Here is a 21,442-nt window from a genome sequence, read left to right on the forward strand (position 1 = left end):
GTGTTTTATTTTCTTTTTAGCTAGTTAACCTTTATTTGAACTTATAGTTTATAAATTGAATTAATTGAATTAAAAAGATTAAACATTTAAATAAAAAAATGCTGATGTATGAAACGGGATTTTTTTTATGTTTAGAACCATTAAAAAAAAAAAGAATGTGGACTGACTCACAGTGTTTTCTCTTTTTTTTGTTGTTGTTTTTTGTTTGTTTGAGTCAAGATAACTGCTTTCAGCAAGCTTTGGTAAACATTTGGCAGGGCGACCCACTTTTGACACTTTTCCCACCTACAGACCCTCATTACATCAGCCCATGGAGTGGAGGAGAATGAAGATGTGTTCAGTTGAGGTAGAATTTACCTACTCACTGGTAAACACCCATTGCTGATATGAAATTGTTTCTAAGACTTAACCAGGACTTTAACTCAATGCTGAATAAGCTGCTTTATTTGCCAGGTAGCACAACCCAGGAATTTCGTTCACATCCAAGTGGTAAGTATTTAAATCCTGGTTTCACCAGCAAATAGCCCCTGGGCTGAAAAGGGTTTGCTTGGTTTATTTGTTAAAAGTTTTCCTTTATTGAACACAGCTGTACAGACAAAAAGGAGAAAACACAGCAGTAACAAAGAGGTAGCTGCCCAGACACCCCTGGGGGACACAGGCTCAGAAACCCTCTCTTATCATCAAACAGGAGGGATTCAAATGAGAAACACAGAAATTAGTGCTGGGAAGTTCTTTTGCTTGAGCTTAGTGTCCATTGTCCCAAAGATGCTGGGGTTAGAAATAGGGCAAATAAAAAATAAGAATATTCCTGGCCAACTCAAGATAAGCTGTATTTTCTGGCGTACCGTTTGTATATACTCTCTTCACCCTTTGTAATCCAGCTCTGGAGGATGGCTCTAGCATGTGTCTCTTTTGGGCCTCTGGTGGCAACCAACACATCTACTGATGGCAGTGGATATGTCATTTTGACCACAGGAGGGGACTGACTCCATCAGAATACCCTGCCCTAAATATCCAGGAGGGAGGGAGAGAAGCGTCAACAATCTTGAATAGCACAAAGAAATGGCAATTAGGAAGTATATTGTGTGCCTCACACCAAAACCAAAAGGTACCAGCGAGAGGATCAGAGGATTTTAAACAAGCAAAAGGATGTACTTTTTCACACATTGAGTTACTAAATTATGAATGTTATTGCTCCAGGCAAAAGTGTAATAGATCCAAAAGCAGCCTGAGAATTTGATGCGCGAAGCATCCTTCAAGGCCTGTTAATACCTGTCTGTCAGCCTCCACTTCAGGAGCCCATCAGCCACAAAGTGCTGGAAATGAGGAAGAAATTCCAGGTAAGGATCACTCCAGACTTGTTTTTTTCCCCCCCCTAGCCCTCTGCTGGAGTTCCCTACCAGTACCAGACACAGCTGCATGATGAGATGGACTTCTGGTATACCTTTTTTTGATTTATGCACTTAATTGGCAATGCCTTAATTCCTACTCATAGCAGAGCTTTTCTTTCCACTAGGCTGGAATTTCCCACCAGGATGTGGCCGGTCCGTTGCCAGGAGGAACACCAAACAGGCTCAGACCACCAAGCCTCTGCAAGCCCAGGCCCCCAAGATACAGTTTTGACTTAGAAACCACGAACATTGAGCTGAGCTCTTCCTGGTGACTGAACCAGGTTTGCCTAAAAGCCTGTTCTCAGACATTTTTCTGCCCCCACAAGGGCAAGGAACTCAGATTTTCTCACTTTTGAAGAGGCAAAGAAGTGCCAGACCACTTTATACATATGTCCATATACCACAGGCTCCTAAAGGACACCTTGGAATGAACCCATCCCCTCTCTTGCTTAAGCCTGTCATCCAGCTCCCAGCTGAAGGCACCCAGAGATACTGAGTGCTGTTCTCCTTGAGTTTGTTCTTTCTGTTTATCTCCCTCTCTGCTAAAGACATGCTCCCCATGTCTTATTTGCATTTGTCTGGCTTCATCTCTCAGCCATTGGCTCTTGTTCCGGCTTTCTCTGATAGATTAAAAAGCTCTTTAGAAACTGGTGTTTTCTTCCGCTGACGGCACTTATGCTCTGTAATCAAATCACCTCTTGACCTCCTTTCTGATAAGCTAAATAGACTCTTTCAAAGTCTTGTTGAAATTTTTTCTCTTGCTCTCAGATTATTTGCCAGCTCTCTCCTGCAGAGCTCAGCCTGTACCCTGCACTCCCGGCCTCCTCCTGGGATGAGGAGGGGGGAAAATGGGTGTTTTAAAGAAATGGGGAAAGTTGTGTCATAGCTGAGGCTTTGGCTTAGGGTCTGGCTTTGCTGCAAGGGCATCTACGTGGCCCACAGTCTGCCTGGTGCCCATGGAGTGCTCGCCCTCCACCTCCACATGCCAAAGCTCATAAAATCAATCATGCTTTGTCCTATTTAGAACACAAACGGTTCCAGAACATGGGAGCCCCAGTTCCCAGGCAGGAACACTTCTCTTCAGACAGTGCACCAAGACCTGTGTATACCCACCAAACAGAAGCGACCTGCTGAAGTGTCTCTTGTGGGATTGGGACAGAGCTGTGCTCTAACACACCTGGTGGTTGCTGCTCCTCTCTTGGGCTGTCCCCTTCCAGAGCACATCTTCTTCCTCTCTTCTCCTCCACGCTTCACTGCTCCACCCCCTTTATGGAGCTGCAGCCCTTCTTCTTGGGGCACAACAGCAGCATCCTCGCCTCGCAGATGTGTCTCCCCTCCCTCAGAGCCTGCCCTTTGCCGCAGGATGACCAAGCATCTTCTCTGCAGGATTATAAGAACTGCTGGGATGTCGAAGATCCTCCTTTCCACAGCCAGATGTTGGCAGCCTTTAGTTTCTGGCTCCGTCGTTATTAGAGATCCTCCACTGCTCCCACAGCGCCTGTATTTTTTCAGCGATGAAACCAGAAGCCCCGGATTTGAAGCTGTCCCTCAGCGTGTCAGACTTGGAACGATTCCACTGTCTTTTCCCACCGCTCAGGGGCATTCAAAAGGTATTTAATTAAACCCACATCAGAGAGCTGTTAGCAAGCTTTCTCCAATTAGCAAGGTGGAGAGGACTACATGTCATGGGGGGAAATGAGAAGACATGATATGATTTTGTTGCCTATGCCTTCCTCAGTGTCAGATTAATCGGCACTTTTCTTCCAATTTAAGGCAGATCTCTGGGCACAGACAGGTCACAGCATTGCAGTGCAATCCCACCCCATTTTCTAGTATCCTCTCTCTCTCTTTTTAAATATGATTGGAAATTTCCTTAGACACCTGAATCACGTTGGGCTCTGTCTGCCAGGGCAAAGAAAGAAAGAAAATCAGTGGCACTCGGATTGCTCCTGGATGTAGGGTTCTTTTAGGAACTCCACTCTCCTCTTCCTTAACCATTCTTTGTGTGTGTGTCAGCTTTTTTCTGTTGTTTTAACACATGCCCCAAACCACAACTGGCTCAAATCAACTTCAAATGAAGTTGCAGCTGCTCAGGCCCTCTCTGTACAGAGCAAGTTGAGTTAGTCAGATGGTGATCCACCTTGACTGAGGATCAGCCTCTATGGATGGCAATTTGAACTTGCAGGAAGCCATAGGGATCAGATGCAAGGAAAATGCCTCTTTGAAAATGTTAACAGTATTACAGGGGTGTCCTAAGGATGCTGACAACCAGCCTCTGCTTAGCAGAGGTGCTCCCACTGCCTCCTCAAGGACCTTCTGGCTCTCAGGATGTGCATGTGATACTCACTTGAGTCCTTCACATGCACTGTGACAGCCTGGTGCCATGTCCCAGCTGGGGCTGGCACAACCCTCCTGTCACTGTGGGACCTTCCTACTGGTTACAGTTGGTCAGTTCCGCAAGGGTTGTTGCTGTGGCACTGCACATGGGCTTCTTTCTTCTCTGAACATCTCCAGATAGTTAATGCCCCACTGACTATTCACCTATGTGTACGCGGGAAACAATGGAAGAGTTGCAGGCTTCAGATTTGGCTACTTCTACAACTAAGGCTAGAAATGTTGTGTCTTTTCAGCAGGCTCAGTTCTTGAGGCATGTTTTGTCATGGGTCACTGGCACCCTGCTGTTTGAGATCTCCTCTAGAAACCTGTGGCCTGCGGTGATATGTGAAGACAGGGAAGAGCCTTTCCATACCAGTGTGGCTCCCTGTGTGGCCAGCATGACAAAGAGCAAATTTAAGTAGCCAACAAGCTGGAGTGTGATCAGGGCAGCATTATGTGACATCGCATGACACGACATCACACCCCACAGCCTTGAATCCCACTTAGGATCCAGGCAGTGATCCCAGTGCCTGTGCAGGATGACTGGTGGTCAGCACAGACTCAGACCAAGGTGTGGACCTGTGGCTCGGGGGCTGGAGAGAACCATGTGCCAGGACTGGTTAAATAACCAAAGTCCTGCTCTTTGGGTCATGCTACATGAGTAATGGCACAGCCCTGCCGTAGAGTACGCTTCCTTTGGAAGGAGAGGGAACCCAGCTCTCACTCCAGAGGATATAGAAACAAATTTAACAGCTCTTTCCTTTGACTCCCAAAATCAAAGTCAAATCTAGGCTGCATTTTCATCCTTGGAAATCCTTACAGGGGTGTCCTAAGGGTGTTGACAATCAGCTCCACTTTTCCTCCCACATTTAAATGCAGTTACAGTTCCAACAACAGAGCAAATCCTCTTCTATCAAAGCAGGGCACTGGGTTTTGTTTATTATTTGCAAATCGCAAACCAGCACATACAAAAGAGCCCTACCTCAACGTGTGAGCCCGCGATGGGGACATGCTGCTATGACAACAACATGAGGCTGAATCATCCCGACAGACAAGACACACATAATTGTGTGATCACCTGTTCCCACTTGTTCAAAGGAAATTTTATTAGCGCTGCTGAAAGTGCATTAGAGAACAAAGCATAAAGCATCCACACATCAATCAGGGCTCAGCTAATCGATGCAAGCACCGCCTGAGCCCGGTGCCTTACTGTTCGGCCATTCAGCATTTCACAGGCTTCAGGAGAGCATTTACAAAAACTTCTGTCTACATGTGGCAGATCAAGAAAATCTCAATTTCTGCGGAAACAAAACATTTATTGTTTTTGGGTCTTGCTGAGAACACCAGAGTTTTGACCATAGGATATTTGTGGTCAGTGGAGGAACAGTCTGGATCCAGGATGATGGTTACAGAATTGACATGACTGACGGCAAACATTCCTTTCTTTAATATTTAAAAAAGCAGCAATCCAGTAATTAAGAATGGCAAATAGGAGAGGAGAGCGGGTCTATTGTGTTACAGACAAGCAGGAATATGCTGGGTTATAATTCACTCAGCCATACATATAAATCCATACGTGTTTATGCCGTGCAGGTGCATTAGTCACAGTGTCCATTTCCAGCTGGTGAGAGAGCAGTTCCTCTTGTTTCCTCACTCCCTTGTTCCTCCTAACATGACGGTGCCAAATTCGTGACTCTCTAATCATAGGACTGCTTCGTATGTCCTTTTTTAGCCATATAACCCCTGGACAGCACAAAAATGGCTTAATGTCAATTCCAGAATATCCCTAAATGCGAGTGTCTGGCACTCTTTTTTATGCTCTGTCCTTTCCAAATCTATTTGTGGTTTTGCTTCCTGAAGTCTTTCATACCTTAATCTCTTTCACCCAGAAGACTCCAGCAGGTATAAAGGGCTGCTCAAGTGGAAAGAAGCCCTTTATATTTATTAATCCCACTGTCTTTGAAAAGGTGGGCAAACCATTCCAAAGGATTTTTTTTTTTTCAAGCATTTTTTCAAGATTTCAACACTCTGTGACAAAAAAAAAAAAATAAAAAAAGCAATTTCAATAGGGTATTTACAGCATTTGAAGATTTTCCACCAGAAGCATCAGTGGCATTTTTATATGACTTAGGGAGTTTTCTGCCAATGCTCCTTTCTGATACTGCCCGAATAAATATCAGTCGAGTTCACCCAGAAGCTGACAGGCGGCATTGTTGGCAGCAGCAATAAGAGCGGAGATGTTTTCCTCTGTAGATATTGCATATGCATGAGTGTCTCACTGAGAACATTTCCATCTGCTCCGTGGTGAACAGAAGATGTGGGTATTCCACGAGAGCCATGCTGAGACCACTCAATCAGCCACTAATAAAACCAGCCCCAGAGTAATCTGGAAACAAGAGGTTCAGATGCATAGACATGAAACGCTGCTGAACGAGCCTGTGCTACGCGCCAGGGCTATTCCCTTCAGTGACAGAGCATATCAGGAGAAGCAGCATCTGTCCCCACCTTCCTCTGTACGTGGTGCCAAGGTTTAGCCAGGTGCAAGGAGGGACTGTTTAAAAGCTTCAAAAGGCAGTGAGGAAGAAAAAAGAAAATCCCAAGAGAGAGCATAGTGAAGCATGACAACAGATTTGCAGACAAAAGCAAGACCTCTCCGTTGCTGGAGATGAGCAGACAGTGAGGTGCACTGAAAACTGGCTGAATGGCCATGCCCAGGGGGTGGTGATCAACAGCATGAAGTCTAGTTGGAGGCCAGTAGCTAGCGGTGTATCCCAGGGGTCAATATTGGTCCTAGCCTTGTTCAACATCTTTATTAATGATCTCAACGATGGGGAAGAGTGTACTCTCAGCAAGTTTGCTGGTGAAGTAAAACTGGGAGGAGTGACTGATATGCCAGAGTGTCCTGCTGCCATCCAGAGGGACCTCGACAGGCTGGAGAAATGGGTTGACAGGAACCTCGTGAAGTTCTGCAAGGGGAAATGCAAGGTCCTGCACCTGAGAAGAACTACGCCAGGCACCAACAGTACATTGTGGTGACTGAACACTGGAACAGCTTCCCTAAAGAGGTTGTAGCGAGTCTCCATGCTTGGAAATTCTCAAAAGCTGACTGGACATTGTCCTGGGCAACCAGCTCTAGGTCCCTGCCAACCTCAACCATTCCATGACTGGGATTCTGTGGAGGTTTTAAAGGACAGGTTGAACAAACATATTTTCAGACTGATTTAGGAGGATGGACTAACCTTGAAAAGGCTCCTTCAGCTTTGCCTGGAGCCTGGCTGGGGCTGAGAAGACTATAATCACACCAGGTTTATGTCCATTCCAGCTGGCAGTATCTCAAACTGCCACCGGACCAGATCTGGCAGATGTGTTTGCTGAATGACACTGTGCTGTTAACAGGAATCTTCAAGATCAGATGGTGCTATAAGGTTCCTGCTTAAGAATGGGGGAAATCTTGATTACTCTGTTAGTATTTAATATTAATGTGATCTGGAAAAACAATCCAAAAAAAACCCCAAACCCATCCTCCTTCTGATTTTGGATCCCATCTCCAATGCCATCTCCAGCCAGAGGATCATAATCTTGCTGCATGGCTGCATAAGAGCAGGGGGACCCATGGGCATGGCTCTCACCTCTTTCAATGTTCTTAGTGTTACAGGTTCTAGTTATAGAGACCAATTGTAAAGCAGGAACCTCAAGAAAGACATCAAAAAGCAATCCTATGACCTTGCACTGCTTAGAGATGTAGAGATGGCTTCTAATGATATCCACTTGCCACAGGTGAGGAAACTTTTTGCATTAGCCTTTAACCTCAGTTTTCTTCCATGGCCTGGGAGGTGAATTTCATGATTTGAAAAGTGCTGACTGAGCTGCAGAGAATGGACCTGCCTCAGATCTCTTCCTCGAACCCTTCCCCTGGCAAACAAAGCCGGTGATGTGCAGGTGATGGACACAGCGTGAAGTGTGGGGGTGGCTGTCATTCTGTTGCATCATGTTATAAGTCATCTCCTCTGCCCCACCAGCCCAACTTCTGAAAGATGGGATCCTTTCTACCTGTCTCAGTGAATAGAGGAAGGGAAACACACACATATGTAGCAGAGAACAAAAATAACCTAACCTGGCAGAAAGCAGACACACTGTCACATCTCCAAGGGGAAAATTGATACAGCCTCTTGCTTCTGTTTCAAAATCAATTTCAAGCCAGTTCTATGAAATAAATGGCATAAAGGGCATTAGGTCTGGCAACAGAGCCTGCCGTACCCGGGATGATGGATGGGAGATGAGTACAATTACCTGGACGCCGAGAGCTGGTACACAGCCTTTTCTGTTCAGCAGGCTCTGGCTGTCCTTCCCCATCAGCAGGAAGATCAAAACAAACCCTGAAGAGCCTCTTATGGGGCTGGGCTTGTCTCTGCTCCAGCTATCTTGGAGAACAGAACAAGGAGCATCGGTGGCAGCTGCTCAGAAAGGACCGTTTGTAACAGTATCGAAGATGATCTTCTGCACAGTGATGCAAAGGAACTTCTCATGCACTGGCCACATGGTGCTGTGGCTGCTCTCCTGCCCTCTGGTCCCCCTGTCCCCTGAGCTGCTGGTGTGCAGCCCCATACAGGGTCCTGCAGAGGGACTCTGCAGGAAACACCCTCTGCAGCAGCAGCCTGACCTTCCTAGACAAGAGCTGACACCTCCCAGATGGTGCACACCACATCAGCCTTCACCTTGGTGGTCTTGATGTCAATAGCACCAGCCACAAAATCTTTGCGGGGTTATCTACCAAAAGGTCCTTGTGAGTAAAAAAACAGGATTGTGTTTACACCAGTTGTAAGAGGTGATGTTAAAGTTGTGCCCACGCTAGTCAAGCATTGAATCTGATTCCTTCTTCCCAATGCCCTGGAGCTTTCCTGCTGCTCATCCCCAAGGCTCGGTTACACCAGCACTCCCAAAGGGATCTCCAGCGTGGGCAGTCTGCTGGCAGCAATCCCACTGTTCCTGCCATCCCATCTGTCCCAAACTCACCATCCCCTTCCCCTCTGCACCTGAGAGGAGCAAAGCAGAAAGTGGAAGACCAATCCTACATGCACCCTCTTGCAGGTGCCGCCTTCTTTCTTTTGGAGGCTCACCTGGAGTTGGCATGAACAGCGGGCCCATCATGAGCTTGTGGGGAAAGAGGTGCTGAGGTCCTGGTACCATCCACACACACAGTGCTCAGCGGGCCACCCACAGGATCACAGAATGGGGACACCTGCTTGGGGGTGGTGTGATGCTCACGAAGTTGGCCGTGCAGCAGGGAGCACCAGGTGGTGCAGAAAAGGCCAACATGAGAAAACAGCTGAACACTTTTAGCTCCTGGATTTCACTTCTGTGGAAGTGGACATGAAGGGACATGTCTGGAAAGAGGCAATGGTTGCTGCTTTCTTCCCTGATCAGCAAGGGCCACTGACTTCTTAGCTCTGTTTTTGTTTGGAGGTCAAATGCAATAGGAAATGCCAGAAAGTGATGATTCAGAAGTTGTCACCAACCGCTGGCTGTGGTTTTCCGCAGGCCAATGAAAGCGCAGGGATCTATAGCCAGCTTTAGGAAAGATGGGGACCATGTCATCTCATGTTATTTGGTGAAACTAATGAAGTCTAGTCTTTTTCTTCTTTTTCTCCTGAAAATTGAAATGCTTTGGGAAAACTGTATCCTCTGTCTCGTGGCTGCAGGCAGATCTCCTGAATAAGCTATTGTCAGGCCTCAGAGATGTGAGTCAGAGCATCTTTAATCTCTGGGCGGGAGCGTTCTCCATGGCTTTCATGCTTTGGAATAAATCTTCAGAGACGTTCCCAAATTAAGCACAATTCCTTTCTAATCTCCTTGCACTTCTTCCTCTCCCCATTTTATCAGCCAGGCTCAAACACATTCAGCATGGCCTACTTCGAAGCAAAGTGATTAATGCAATCGCTTCAGGTTTTAGGAGGGATCAGTGCTTACAGCAGGGGAAAGGGCTCCTACTGTTGCTGGCAGCCCCAGCTCCTCAGCGGCTTGGGAGGCTTATGGAGATCTGCCTGTGAGCAGAGCTGACAGCAGAGGGTGGCAGCAGGGATCACACATTCACATGGGCATCTTCCGAACTCTAGCGGGAGCCTGCTCAGTGCCCAGGCGATTCTCCAAGCCCTCGAAGATCAGAAGCGGCATCACGCTGCATGATGTGGCTGGTGCCTCCTGGGCTTGGGGGAGAAGGAGAGGAGAGCTGTTGGTCTGCAGAAGGGACGTGCTGTGCTGCCCGGTGTCACCCCTTCCCTTCCTGCCTCCCGGCAACAACTGTGTACCACAACCTCTGCCTGCTCCTTCGGCCAGGGGCAGCCGAGCGGAGGGTCGCAGCTCATGCTCCTCAGCTGCAGCTGGCACACATCTGGCATAGGAGAGGGGTTTTGGGTTTGCATCACTGCCAGGTGGGATTCAGGCCCCGCTGTAGGATGTCAAAAGCCTGATTTGGGAAGCAGTTGTCTGAATGTCACGCTGCTACAGGACAGGGGTAGAGAGGGATGTTGAAAAGAGGGGCGGTGAAATGGTGTGAGAAAAACACTAGCTCTGGATCTATATGCGTGTATTGATGTTGCTTGCTGGAGAGAAAACTGCTCCTCTTGGCTTTTGTGAATCAATTTTTCTGATAAAAGATGCCATCTCTCACTGCCAACCTTGCCTGCATTCAGCTCATGCAAGTCATCTTCTGTTTGATGGAGGGGCTCCTCACGCGCGGTGTCCTTGGATAGCCCCTCAGAGCTTACAGCCTAAACAGACAAAAGCTGCACAATGATTAGCTGCCTTTTACAGACGAGAAGATAGAAGTGGAAAAATTATGCAGAAGGGAATCTCCCTCTGCATCTGCAGTTTTGAAGCAACAGGATCCTGAATCCAGCGTTACATTTGCCTGGTGCTGGGAGATACAGAAGCATGAGTGCCCTCTGATTTGTCATCCCAGGACCAGAGTGGGCCAGGGTGTAGTTTTTGAAGGTGAAATGAAATAATAACCAAAATGCTGAACTAATAAGTCAGTATGTTTTGGACGGGTTACACCAAAATGGGACATTGCCTCCAGAAAGCTGAAGCTCATGGAGCTCCATGGAGGTCATGAAGCACAGTGGATGTTGATGGTGGAGGGGATGGAAGGGCCACAACTAAACAACAGAAAAAAAGCCTTGACAGATGTGGGCCTCCTGAAGCTGCTTGTTTCCTGCCTCACCTGCAGAACCTCTATCGTCTGCTCCTCAGGCAGGGTGTCGAGGAGCTCTCCCAGCTCCTGCCTTTGCAGTCTGGCCCATATGTCTACAGTCTTGGGTTTTTTCTTGATTGACAAGAGTGGAGGACCCTTATGCTTTAGTGAGTGTATAATGGCTGCCTTGATGTCATTTATTGAAGCTTTGGAATAGCTGTGCTTTCTAATTACTTCTTCCCGCCTGCCTGAAGAGCACCTTTTGCTTGCAGATTAACTTCTTGCTGTCTCTTTGAACTTGTGCCTCTGTACTCCAGGCACCCTGGGTTTCCTGAGATCAAGGCAGGCTTGGCTAAGGTAAAAGGCCTTAGCCTTTTAAGTAGTCATCAAGGGGTTTTTTTTTCCCCTTTTCTGCACACAAACGTGCCAGGTTTGCTGATTAGACTGTGTGTGGCACAATCATCTGACTTAGGCTCCTTGTGTCTTCAAAAGAGGCTCTCCAAGAAGAACAAGTTACTGGGCTGCCTTTGAAGGGGAAGAGGCTTCTTCCCAATGTTCAGAGGGATACTGGTAGTGTCCAACATGTGCATCCCTATGCACCACACACAGATTTTGGATACGTGCAGTGTCCTCTTTGCTCTGGCAAGCAGGGAGATTTTTGGTCTGTGTGATAGGTGCTTCCTATGTGGGTACAGCTGAAGGTGCTGACTTACACCAGACAGTCAATTGTCCTAGAGAGAAATGGCAAAGTCCAGATCCAGACTGAAATTCTCCACTATTTAGTAGGATAGCGGTTTAGCCAAGTTTAAATTAGTAACAGTTGCATTGTTCTTACCAAATATAGATTCAGCAGAGCTTTTAAATGCTAATTCACTGTAGTTTAGTTGTGGCATGGAGGGAAGCCCCAAGGTTTTCCTGAATACAGATAGGAAATTTAGGCATGAACGATAATTTGTAATTCACAGCATCCTTATTGTCCAGAGCAATGGGGCAGGAGTTGTCCTTGCTCTTTATGCAGCACCGAGCACACCAGGCAAGCTGACAAACTGTCATCCTCTCTTCTAAGGTTTCTATCCTGCCCATCTCTTTCAGGCAGTGCGTCAAGCTGCCGGTGGTCTCCTCAGTGGTGGTGGCTTCCATATGGAAAACTAGAAATTAGGGCAGGAGGGAGGTCTAGAGGTCACCCCCACACCAAGCATAACCCAGCTGAAAGGTGTATTGCCTGCTTTTAAAAATTACAAGAGTGGAATGCCATCCCTGTCCAGATAGGATTATTTTTCCTCTTGGCAAGCTTTTCCTTAATTTCTAACCTATATCCTCTAGGACTGCAGCTGAAGCCTGCCACTTCCTTCCCTACCTGTTGCGAGCACAGAGAAGACTCCCTTCTTCATGAGAACTTCTTGCAAAATTGCAGATTGTTCTCCTGTTTCCCTTTCCTGAGACTAAAGCAATCGCTGTCTTTTTCAGTCCCCTTCTACGCTTTCTGCTTTTGAGGGCTCTGGTAACGCTGACACCTTCACTCTTCTCACCTGCTGACACATTGAGACTGGGTACCCACAACTGGGCACAGTATTGCAGCTGCGTGGAGAGGAGGGATGCCTTGATGCCTGATGATACGCTCTGGGATGTAGCAGAGCTCTTTAGGGGGTGGCTCCAGCAGCTCGGGACTAAAAAAGCCCTGAGCACAGCCTCCTTCCATGCCAGAAATCAACTCTTTGTGGCCGCTTGAGCCTGTTTGAGCGTTGCTGAGAGCAAACTGCTGTAAAGCAGAACAACTTACCTGGGAAACAGACGGGCTGAACCAGCGCAGCCCATTTCCCATGGAGTTATTCCTGGAGGCTGAGCTCTGCTTGGACTCCACGGTGCCCGGTAAATGAGATGTTTCATTTTCTGGGGTGACTGTCGACGAGAGGCATTTAGCAGAGCTTTTCTCTCCTCTCCCCAGCTGCCTGTTTACTCCAGACTTGTCAGAACTGCACGTTTGGTTCCCCTGTGAAAAATTTGGTGCAAGCAGCCGAAGGATTTAAAAGTTATTAGGGAAAAAAAAAAAAAAAAAGCGACATAATTCTGCTTCCTTCAGAAATAAAGCTTAAAAAAGATGAAAGGTACTTACTTCGACTCTCTGCAGGCTCTGCCTCGGCAGCCAGCTGGAGAGACTTTGGGAAAGCAATTCCAGGAGCCTGGAGCTCTTAGCGTCAGTAAAACCTGCCGCTGGGACAGCCGAGCCGTCTCGCTGCAATCCGCTCTCCTCTGCTTCCTGGCAGTTTCAGGTTTTTTTCCTAGTGTTTTTTGGAGCTGCAAATCCCCCCGTAGCTTGTTCCACCTCCCGTGCAAGATGGCAAATGATTGCCAACAAATGGCAAGTGAATTCCTGGCCTGGCAGGCCAGGTTGTGGCATTGTGGTTCTTCCTTCTTGCTTTGTTGCTGCAGAGACTCATAAATGAGCCCTGTGCCCCCAGAAATGCAATTGCTAGCAGACTGAAAGAGGGAGAAAACAAACAAGGATGATGAACCAGGTATCACAGCTTTGGAGTACGACTTTGAGGCTGCCTTGTGGTGGGGCTGAGTGTCTAAGCACGGCTGGTTTGGATGAGGCTGGTCTGGAGAGCACCCACGCTTGATTGCTCATGTCCCTACTGAAGGCTGTGGACAGAGCCTGAAGGTCTCAAAAAGCTCTGGCCCACACCTCTTTCATTTTGAGGCTTTTTCTCCCATGAGCGTAGATGCCACTGCATATGCCAACCCTCCTGGATATTTTCCATGACAATCCCAGGGCAGTGAGGGGCATTAGGACATTTTTCCGTCAGGGCACTGAACTGATAACTTGGGTGCAATTTCTCTGTGACTGGGACGGAGCGTCCATCCTCAGAGATCTTCAAAGCTCAACCAGAAAAAGCCCAGAGCAAACTGATTTAATCTTTGAAGTTGGCCCTGCTTGGAGCATGGGGTTGGACCAGAGACCTCCAGAGGTCCCTCCTCACCTAAATGAGTCTGTGATTGCAGGCACCGTTTGGAAAAAGACTCATCTTTCTGGTCCTCAGGTCTCCATCTCTTGAGGAAAGAAAAGTCACCTTCTTAATTCTGCATTATCCAGACAGGCAAAATCATAAAGCAGAAAGTCAAAAGTAAAATACCCAATCCCTCTTTTCAAGGCTGGGAAGACTGTTGTGCTTGTCAGACATTTCATTTTTTATGACATTTTCACTGAATTTTTTTTTCTTGAAAATGTTATTGCTTTTTTGCTTGACTGAAAAGCTTGCTTTCAGAGAGGAGAAATTCTCAATAGCCATTTTGATAATGATTTCTGGTTTGTTTTTGTTTTTTTTTTTAAAAAAAAAATATATCCCAAAACTATTAAAAACACTCATTACAAATGCTGAAAATCCCTCATGGTCTGCCTGTTTTGAACCCTGCAAAATGAGAACAACAGATATTTCTGTATTTTTCACAAAACAGTTTTCCCCCTTTATTTTTTTAAGTCCTTCCATTCAGGCTGTAAGCTTTTCAGGGCAAAAATTGCCTCTTTAACAATGTCATTTTCCAGCTCCTACTTCACCACGGTTTTCAATTTGGATGGGAGCTCTAAGTCAGATAATCATTCAAGACCACAATGGCTCTGGTTCAAAGCAATGCTGGCCATTTTAGGTTACAACTCCAAACTAAGACTTTCAATTTATTAAAGAGCTAAGTTTTTGAAGGTCAGTTGTTTTCCCCTCCCCCCCAGGTAGCTGAGGCGGCTGGTGCCCTGCTTGTTTTGTAAATTATTATTAAAAAACATTTGTTTTTTTTTCCAGGGATATGCTGTAAGTTCTCTGCTTTTCATGAATTGCAGCTATCAGAAATGATTATCTTAGTGCCTAAGAGATCTGTCATGTCTGCCCCTTCCCTTAACACTTACAACGTGTATCATGTTGATGAATTTAGATGGTCATTTAAAGGCAAATTGCTTGTCCTACTTTTTGCTTCTTATTGATTGTCATGTAATTAACTGATTCATTTCGTTAATATAATCCAGAGTGTCTGCAACCCACTTAATCAGCAGAGCCTGATCAGAAGTCTAGGGTTTAATTAGACTGCACTAATTGCCCCAATGAAATGATGTTTCCTCTGTCCTGAGCCATTACTTATAGGAGCCAGATTATTTTTTTTTCTATTGAGATTTAATCAGGTGCAGAGAGAATAACATTTTGCCTCCTGCCAGAAGAAGGACTTCTCTAAGCAAAGACAAAGTGGTTGGGGAGAGCACTCACATGCGGTTGGGGTGACACATCCCTAATTAGCTCAGCAATATGATGGTCTGCCCACCCAGTGAGACCAGGTGTGTTTAAGGTTGCATGGTCCATGCTGTGAGTTCCCAAGCTGGTCTTGGAACTCACTGGAGCCATACAGGATCTGGGGCAACTTGGTACCATAGTGGGCAGGTTTGGGAAGGACCAGATACTCCTGCAAAAAATAATTTGAAAACCCTGTTGCCTATGTTTTATACTCAATCCCTTCCAGCCCCCCTTGAAATAGAGGAGCTGAAGTGTTTGGGGACCATGCATGCTTCAGAAGATGTCTTCCAAGGGATGCACCTCCACCAACCATCAAGACGGTTTCCTCAAACCCAGGTCTCAGTGTAGAGAGCACCTCTGCTGCCAGCCAGCCTTGGTCCTGGCCCTTGGAGGTTGTATAAATCACAAAAATCATATGCAGAGGCCAAACTTCTCCCGAGGGAGCCAGTGCTTGGTCTCTGCAGACTCGGGTAGCAGGGAGGGAAGCGATTCCTCCTGCCCTGGAAAAAAAAAAAAAGATGTTGCAGAAAAGTCTTTCTTGGTCACGCAAACTGATAAGCAAACATTTTTAAATGTGGTGGAGGGTGCTTGGTAGATTAACTGCTTAGAAAGTAAGTGTGTGTGTGTGTATATTATATATTCACATGTATTCTGTCTTTCAGCTTTCACACCCAGACCGACTATGGTGGGTGTCTCTCTGTAGATCATGAAAATGACATGGTGGAGGTAGCTGTTATGGGAAGGTGGTTGCAATCCTGTTTATTTCAGCCCTGCTCCTGCAACTGGATTTGCATAAAGGTGTATTTGTACCCACGAGCAGCACCCCTGAATGCAGCCCTGAAGAATTCTGGTGGTGGTGCTGGGTGAATAGTGAGGACCCAGCAGGATCAGGGGCTGCCCTTGGTCCAGAAGGCTGCCATCTGCCCTTGGATTTGTTCTGCAGCTCCCTGAGTGCTCTGCACATGCCTGAGCCTGGCAAGGAAAATTGCAACTGATTGTAAATTTCTTGCAAAAATGGATCTTCAGCAGGGCTAAACCAATTTGCAACATCAAGCTGAATTTGGGAAGTCATTTTGGCCTCCCCTCCTCCCCTTAAGAAATGAGGGATGTGTTTTTGGAAGTGCCAACACAGCTCGACTCCGACGTTTCCTAAACCCAGGCTTTTTAATGTCTGCAGGTTGTGTTGTTGGCTTGCCTGTGCTTATAAAGGTGAGGGAGATAAGACTGGGTAATTAGCTTGTAAACAAAACAGAACATTTTGCTTTGCATCAAATGAAATGTTTTGGGTTGCTGAGTCAGACTCATGCATGTTTAAAAACATTTTGGCAAAAAAAGTAAATTAGAAGCAAAGGTGGTGCAGGGGGAAATACCCTGTGGGGACAGCCTTCCTCCTGAATGAAGGGCTGGCTCTTGAAAGCCATCCCATGGAGCGGGAAGCAGTTGAAGCACTCAAGTTGCTGATGGTTTTCTTGGAGTGGGGAGGATATTGCTTTGTAAGTGAGCAATGCTAAACCCAGGCTGGTGGGTGGCCTCTGCTTCCAAATACTCTTCACCCAGTGCCAGGAGCCTGAAAAGCAATCAGCTGCTTAATGCCAAATTAGGGACAGGGAGACTGTGGCTAAGTACTGGATGCAGCAACAACGTTGAAGGAGAAAGCCGAGGGCTTAGTCCCTCCAGGAGACTGTTGCATTAGCTGGAGGCCACCTATCTTCCTACTTCCCCGCTCATCCCACATCCTCCTCCTGTCTCTGTGCCACCAGTCCCTTCTCCACCTCATGGCTTTCAACCCATGGCTTGTGACTCAGCATGGTGCAGAGGTCTCTGGCTTCAAGGGGAGGTCATCTTGATTTCCAACACAGGGGCAAGGACATATTTGGAGAGGGAAGCACCAAACCCACAAGGAAGCAGGCAGCTCTGCAGCATTTCTGGGGCTCAAAACTCACTGGAATAGCAGCTGTGGAGATTTTTCCCTGCTGCTTTTGCCTTTGCCGCTTCAAGGAAAGAGGATTTTGTGGGTCTTTTTTTGTAAATAAACAAGATTAGCAAAGATTTATTTTTTGCTCTTCTAACAGTAATAAGGATTAGGTACCGCTGGGGCCAAAGGGACAGCAGTCATAAAAGAATCAAAAGAAGCTGTGAAATCTAATACGTAATGCGTGATGGCGAAGGGCTCAAAGACTGAAGCGGACAGTGGTTGTCCGGCTGTGCCACCCTGCTGTGGGACACAAGAACTGTGCCTTTGGGTGTGCTCACCACAGAGTGGGGTTCAGGCTGAAGTAAGTGGGTGCTGTAGGGCTGCGGTGGAGGGTACTGTAGGGATGGCGGGGTGGGATGTGGGTCAGCCCCGGAGCCACAGCCCTTCACTTCTGGGCCACAGCTGTAAGTGCTGGAGCGCGGCGGCAGCTCAGCAGCCAGACGGCCGGGGGTGGGAAGCGTGTCAGCCGCCCGACTCGCATCAGTCTAGGCTCATGACTCAGTTCTCTTGCGGGTGATATTCGTGCAAACGTGCTGAAAGCAGCCACAGCGCTGGGACCCTCACTGCTGAAGCTCTGCCTCCGTCCAGCGTGTTGAATGGCACCTGACCTCCAGAAAGGAAGAAGATTTTTCTCCCCGAAGTTAATATTTTTAAAGCACTTAATGTTTCCTCTCTCAGTAAGTGGCTTTGGTGGAAGGGCAGCTGAGCTGCCTCTGGCAGTGATGAAGTGGGATCACAACTCCAACTGACAGCAACTTGGTCTGATCGTACTCAGTTTCCCTCTCGTGGTTTGCAAAGGAATTAACTGGAAGGATATTTAACTAATTAGTTTCCCAACTGAATATGGCCAAGCTATAGTGGTGCACGGGGGTCTTCTTCCTGCAGTCCTGGTCCTTTCAGAGCTTCACCTGAGAAGATCCAAGTGGCACGGCTGAATTTTGTTAAAGCTGTAGCTCTGCCCTTGTTATTGTGATTACAGTTTTTCACCTTCGCTTTTCATTGCAGAATGGCTGAAGCTGTTAGACAAGGTCTGAGGTGTCCTTCCATCAGGAGATATTTTCTCACATTATCTCTCCCTCTTGCTGCCTTTTGCCTGCCACAAAGGTCACAAGCTCTCTTGGGCAGGACCTGTCCTTATTCCTGCCTGCAAAGAGCTTGATACGAGGCCCTAATTCCTGCAATGTGTTTCTTAAAAGTTTCTGTGGGGAGCTGAGGAGGACCTGCACTCCACAGCAAAGGGAAGGAGCTTCAAAAAACGAAAGAAGGATGTAAAAGAAGGGAGATCCCACAAATCAGGGAGGTCACTGGAGAGCCACTGTGTCCACCAGGTCCCGCTGAGGTGCAGTGGTGGCTGACACTGAGGGAGTACCATGAGTTCGTACCATGAGTTCATACCATGGTGGAAGACAGGCTCTGTTTGATGATTTTTAATTTTTAATATTTTTTTTTACCCCTTTTTTGGCCTAATCCTGTAGAGCCCTGAGGAAGATGTTTGGCATCCTCCCCACTCCTTGCTGGTACTGGAGGGACTCAGCATCCTGCAGAGATGACAAGGGAAATCACAGGATTATTCCCCATGGTGATTATCCTGTGATCTCTCAGGGCTGTATAAATGGGAGCTGATTACAGCTAGAAAAGGACTAAATTGTGTAATTAGAAAGGGGGAAGAGGGGAGGACTTAACCTCTGCCAGAAGGTGCCAGTTTGGAGAGAAGAGTGGAAAAGAGAAGGCTGAGCAGGGTCTGTGCTGAGACCCACAGCAGCGGAAAGGGCCATCGCTGACCTTGTCCCTGGCTGCCCCTGCTGCCTTGGGCAAGCCCTTCGATCTTGCCCTCTGGAGAATGAAGAAAATATTTCTTTCTGCTGTACCTCTCAGACAGTTTCTTCAGGAAGAAAGGGGATCTCTCTCACGCATGTCCACCTTGTCCCAGGCCTGCAGCATGGTTGGTCACACTCAGGTATTAGCATCACCCCGAATTTCCCTCTGGGACTTGTCACGAGTGGTTAGAAGAGAAAAGCTGTCGCAGGATGGAGTCCTCAGCAGTTCTGTGTTGGATATAAGATGACTAAGATCTTTCTTGTCGCTTTACATGGAGCAGGAAAAGAGCATTTTGCCTCCCCTTCCTCTTATTATTGACCCAGCCCGGCCGGGGCCAGAAAATCTGTCTGTTCCCATGGCAGGCAAAAAAAGCACGCAGTAGAATTGCTTTCAAAGCCATGGTGAGGGAGGCTATTAATGTGAATATTATTCATGCCAAGAAAAATAGCCAATTACCTTCCTATAGAACCACTCTCTGCCCAGTGAGCCGGTAATTGCAACATCTAACATTCGTCACTGAGCTCTGAAAGCACTTTGGGAATAAAATACTGACAAATGGATTTGGACTTAAAAGACAGGAAAAAAAGGGAAGTTAAGGTACTAGATATTCAGGAGGTGTAAACGGCTGCAGGGAATCTATGCCCACTTACACCTCATGTCCTATGTATGCAAGAATTTGGCTTTGTCTTATACCCACTCTATTTTATTGCCCATGTTTTAACGGTGCATAACTGTATTAACATAGATGTTTAATAAACTGAATAGAGAAATAGTACGTAACTTGAGGTGGGGATACTGCCAAGGGGGCCTTTTGTGTTTCTTGATGTCTAAGGTCAGGTGTGCAACTCCAAGTGACTGAAGTAAGTTTTTGCATTTAATTTATTTCCCAGGTTTACCAAGGAAACAACCAACAAAGGGGAAATCCGTCCTTCCCTTTCTCCTTTTCCTCCTTGGAGGAGGAAGGAAAGACAAAGTCCTTTTAAGAGCTGCTGGGCATTGCACATCGACTTGTTTGCTCTGCTGGACTGCACTGAAGGCCACGTTTCACTTCCTGCCCGTCCCCAGGTGCTCCACAAACGCCGTCTGGTGATTTGCAATGTTTCTCAAGGTCTATGAATGCTGTCAGCCGATGAGGACTCCAGGAACCCACAGGCTCCAGAGGATATGCTTTGAGGCCTGCGAGAGGCACATCTTGTATGACAAACCGGGTGGGAATCTCATCTTGAAGGTGCCTTCCCTGCCTGCTGATGGGTTAGCAGCACGGATCAGAGGACTTGTTTGGGGTTTCCCTTGTGTTGCCAGAGGGAGAATTTAGCTGGGCCTCTCCAGAATGCTGTGGTTTTGCAATTTGTAAAAAGCCTGTCCTTTAAATTGCTTGGTGAGCACTAGTCCTCATTTATCATGTCAGCTGTGATCCATGGAAGAGGAACAGCCTCGCTTTTTCCTAAGCACTAGCCCGCCCTTCTCTTTCAAGGAAAACAAATCTATGCTCAAATTGCTGCTGCTCTGAGTTTGCCTTTCACCCTGAATTACCCCAAATACCCTTCAGGATGTACCAAAGGGATTGTCTTTTTGTTCTGTGGGTGCACAGACAGATGCTGGCCCATAATCAGGGCTTTAAGGTGGGCTATTCTTTGAAGAGGTAAGTATGTAAAATAACAGAAAATTGTGCAAAAGTGCCAGTCTGTTTTGAAACACGACTGTAGAGGGAAAGCAGCTCCCTCTCCTCGGTGCAAAGGGCCGCCCACCTGCTTCTGTCGCATCACCCAGTAACTCCATCGCTGTTCACAGCCCTCCCCACAGCCATGGGGCTCTGCCTTCAGAACCAGCCTCACTCCCTTCATTTTAAGGCTCAACCTCTCCTCCTCGCACCCTTGTGCGCAGACGACGCCGATTCTCCTGCCAGCGCCTGACCCACGCCACCGAAGGAAGGTGAGCAGGCCCTGAGGTACCGGGGGGTCTACAGGGAGGGGGCTGCAGGGAGGCCTCTGCCCGCGGCCTGGCGGTGAGGGGGCGGCTCCAGCAGCCGGGGGGCGTCCAGCAGCCGGAGGAGTGGGGGATCAGCCCCAGTGGAGACCCCATCCTTCCTCACCCTGCCGCCGCTCGGTCTGTCCGCCCCCTCTCCCCCCACCCTATCCCTCAGCGGAGCCCCGAGCGGGTCGATACGCGCTCGGCGCTCGCTTGGCCGTGCCTGTTGCCTCGGAGAAGAGGCGGGGCGGAGCGTTTCCCGCCTCCCGCCCGGCGCGCGCGAACCGCTCGGCGCGCGGGACGTTACCGGTCCACCCCACCCTCCCCCTTCCCCGTGAGGCGATGGTGAGTGAGGGGCGGGTGGGCACCGGGACGGGCCGCAGGGTTACCGGGTGTCCCCCGGCCCCGCCGCCCCCTCAGAGCGTGTGTTGTGTCCCTCTTCCAGAGGAGG

The sequence above is a fragment of the Numenius arquata genome, chromosome 8, assembly GCF_964106895.1.
Source record: "Numenius arquata chromosome 8, bNumArq3.hap1.1, whole genome shotgun sequence".
NCBI lineage: Eukaryota > Metazoa > Chordata > Aves > Charadriiformes > Scolopacidae > Numenius > Numenius arquata.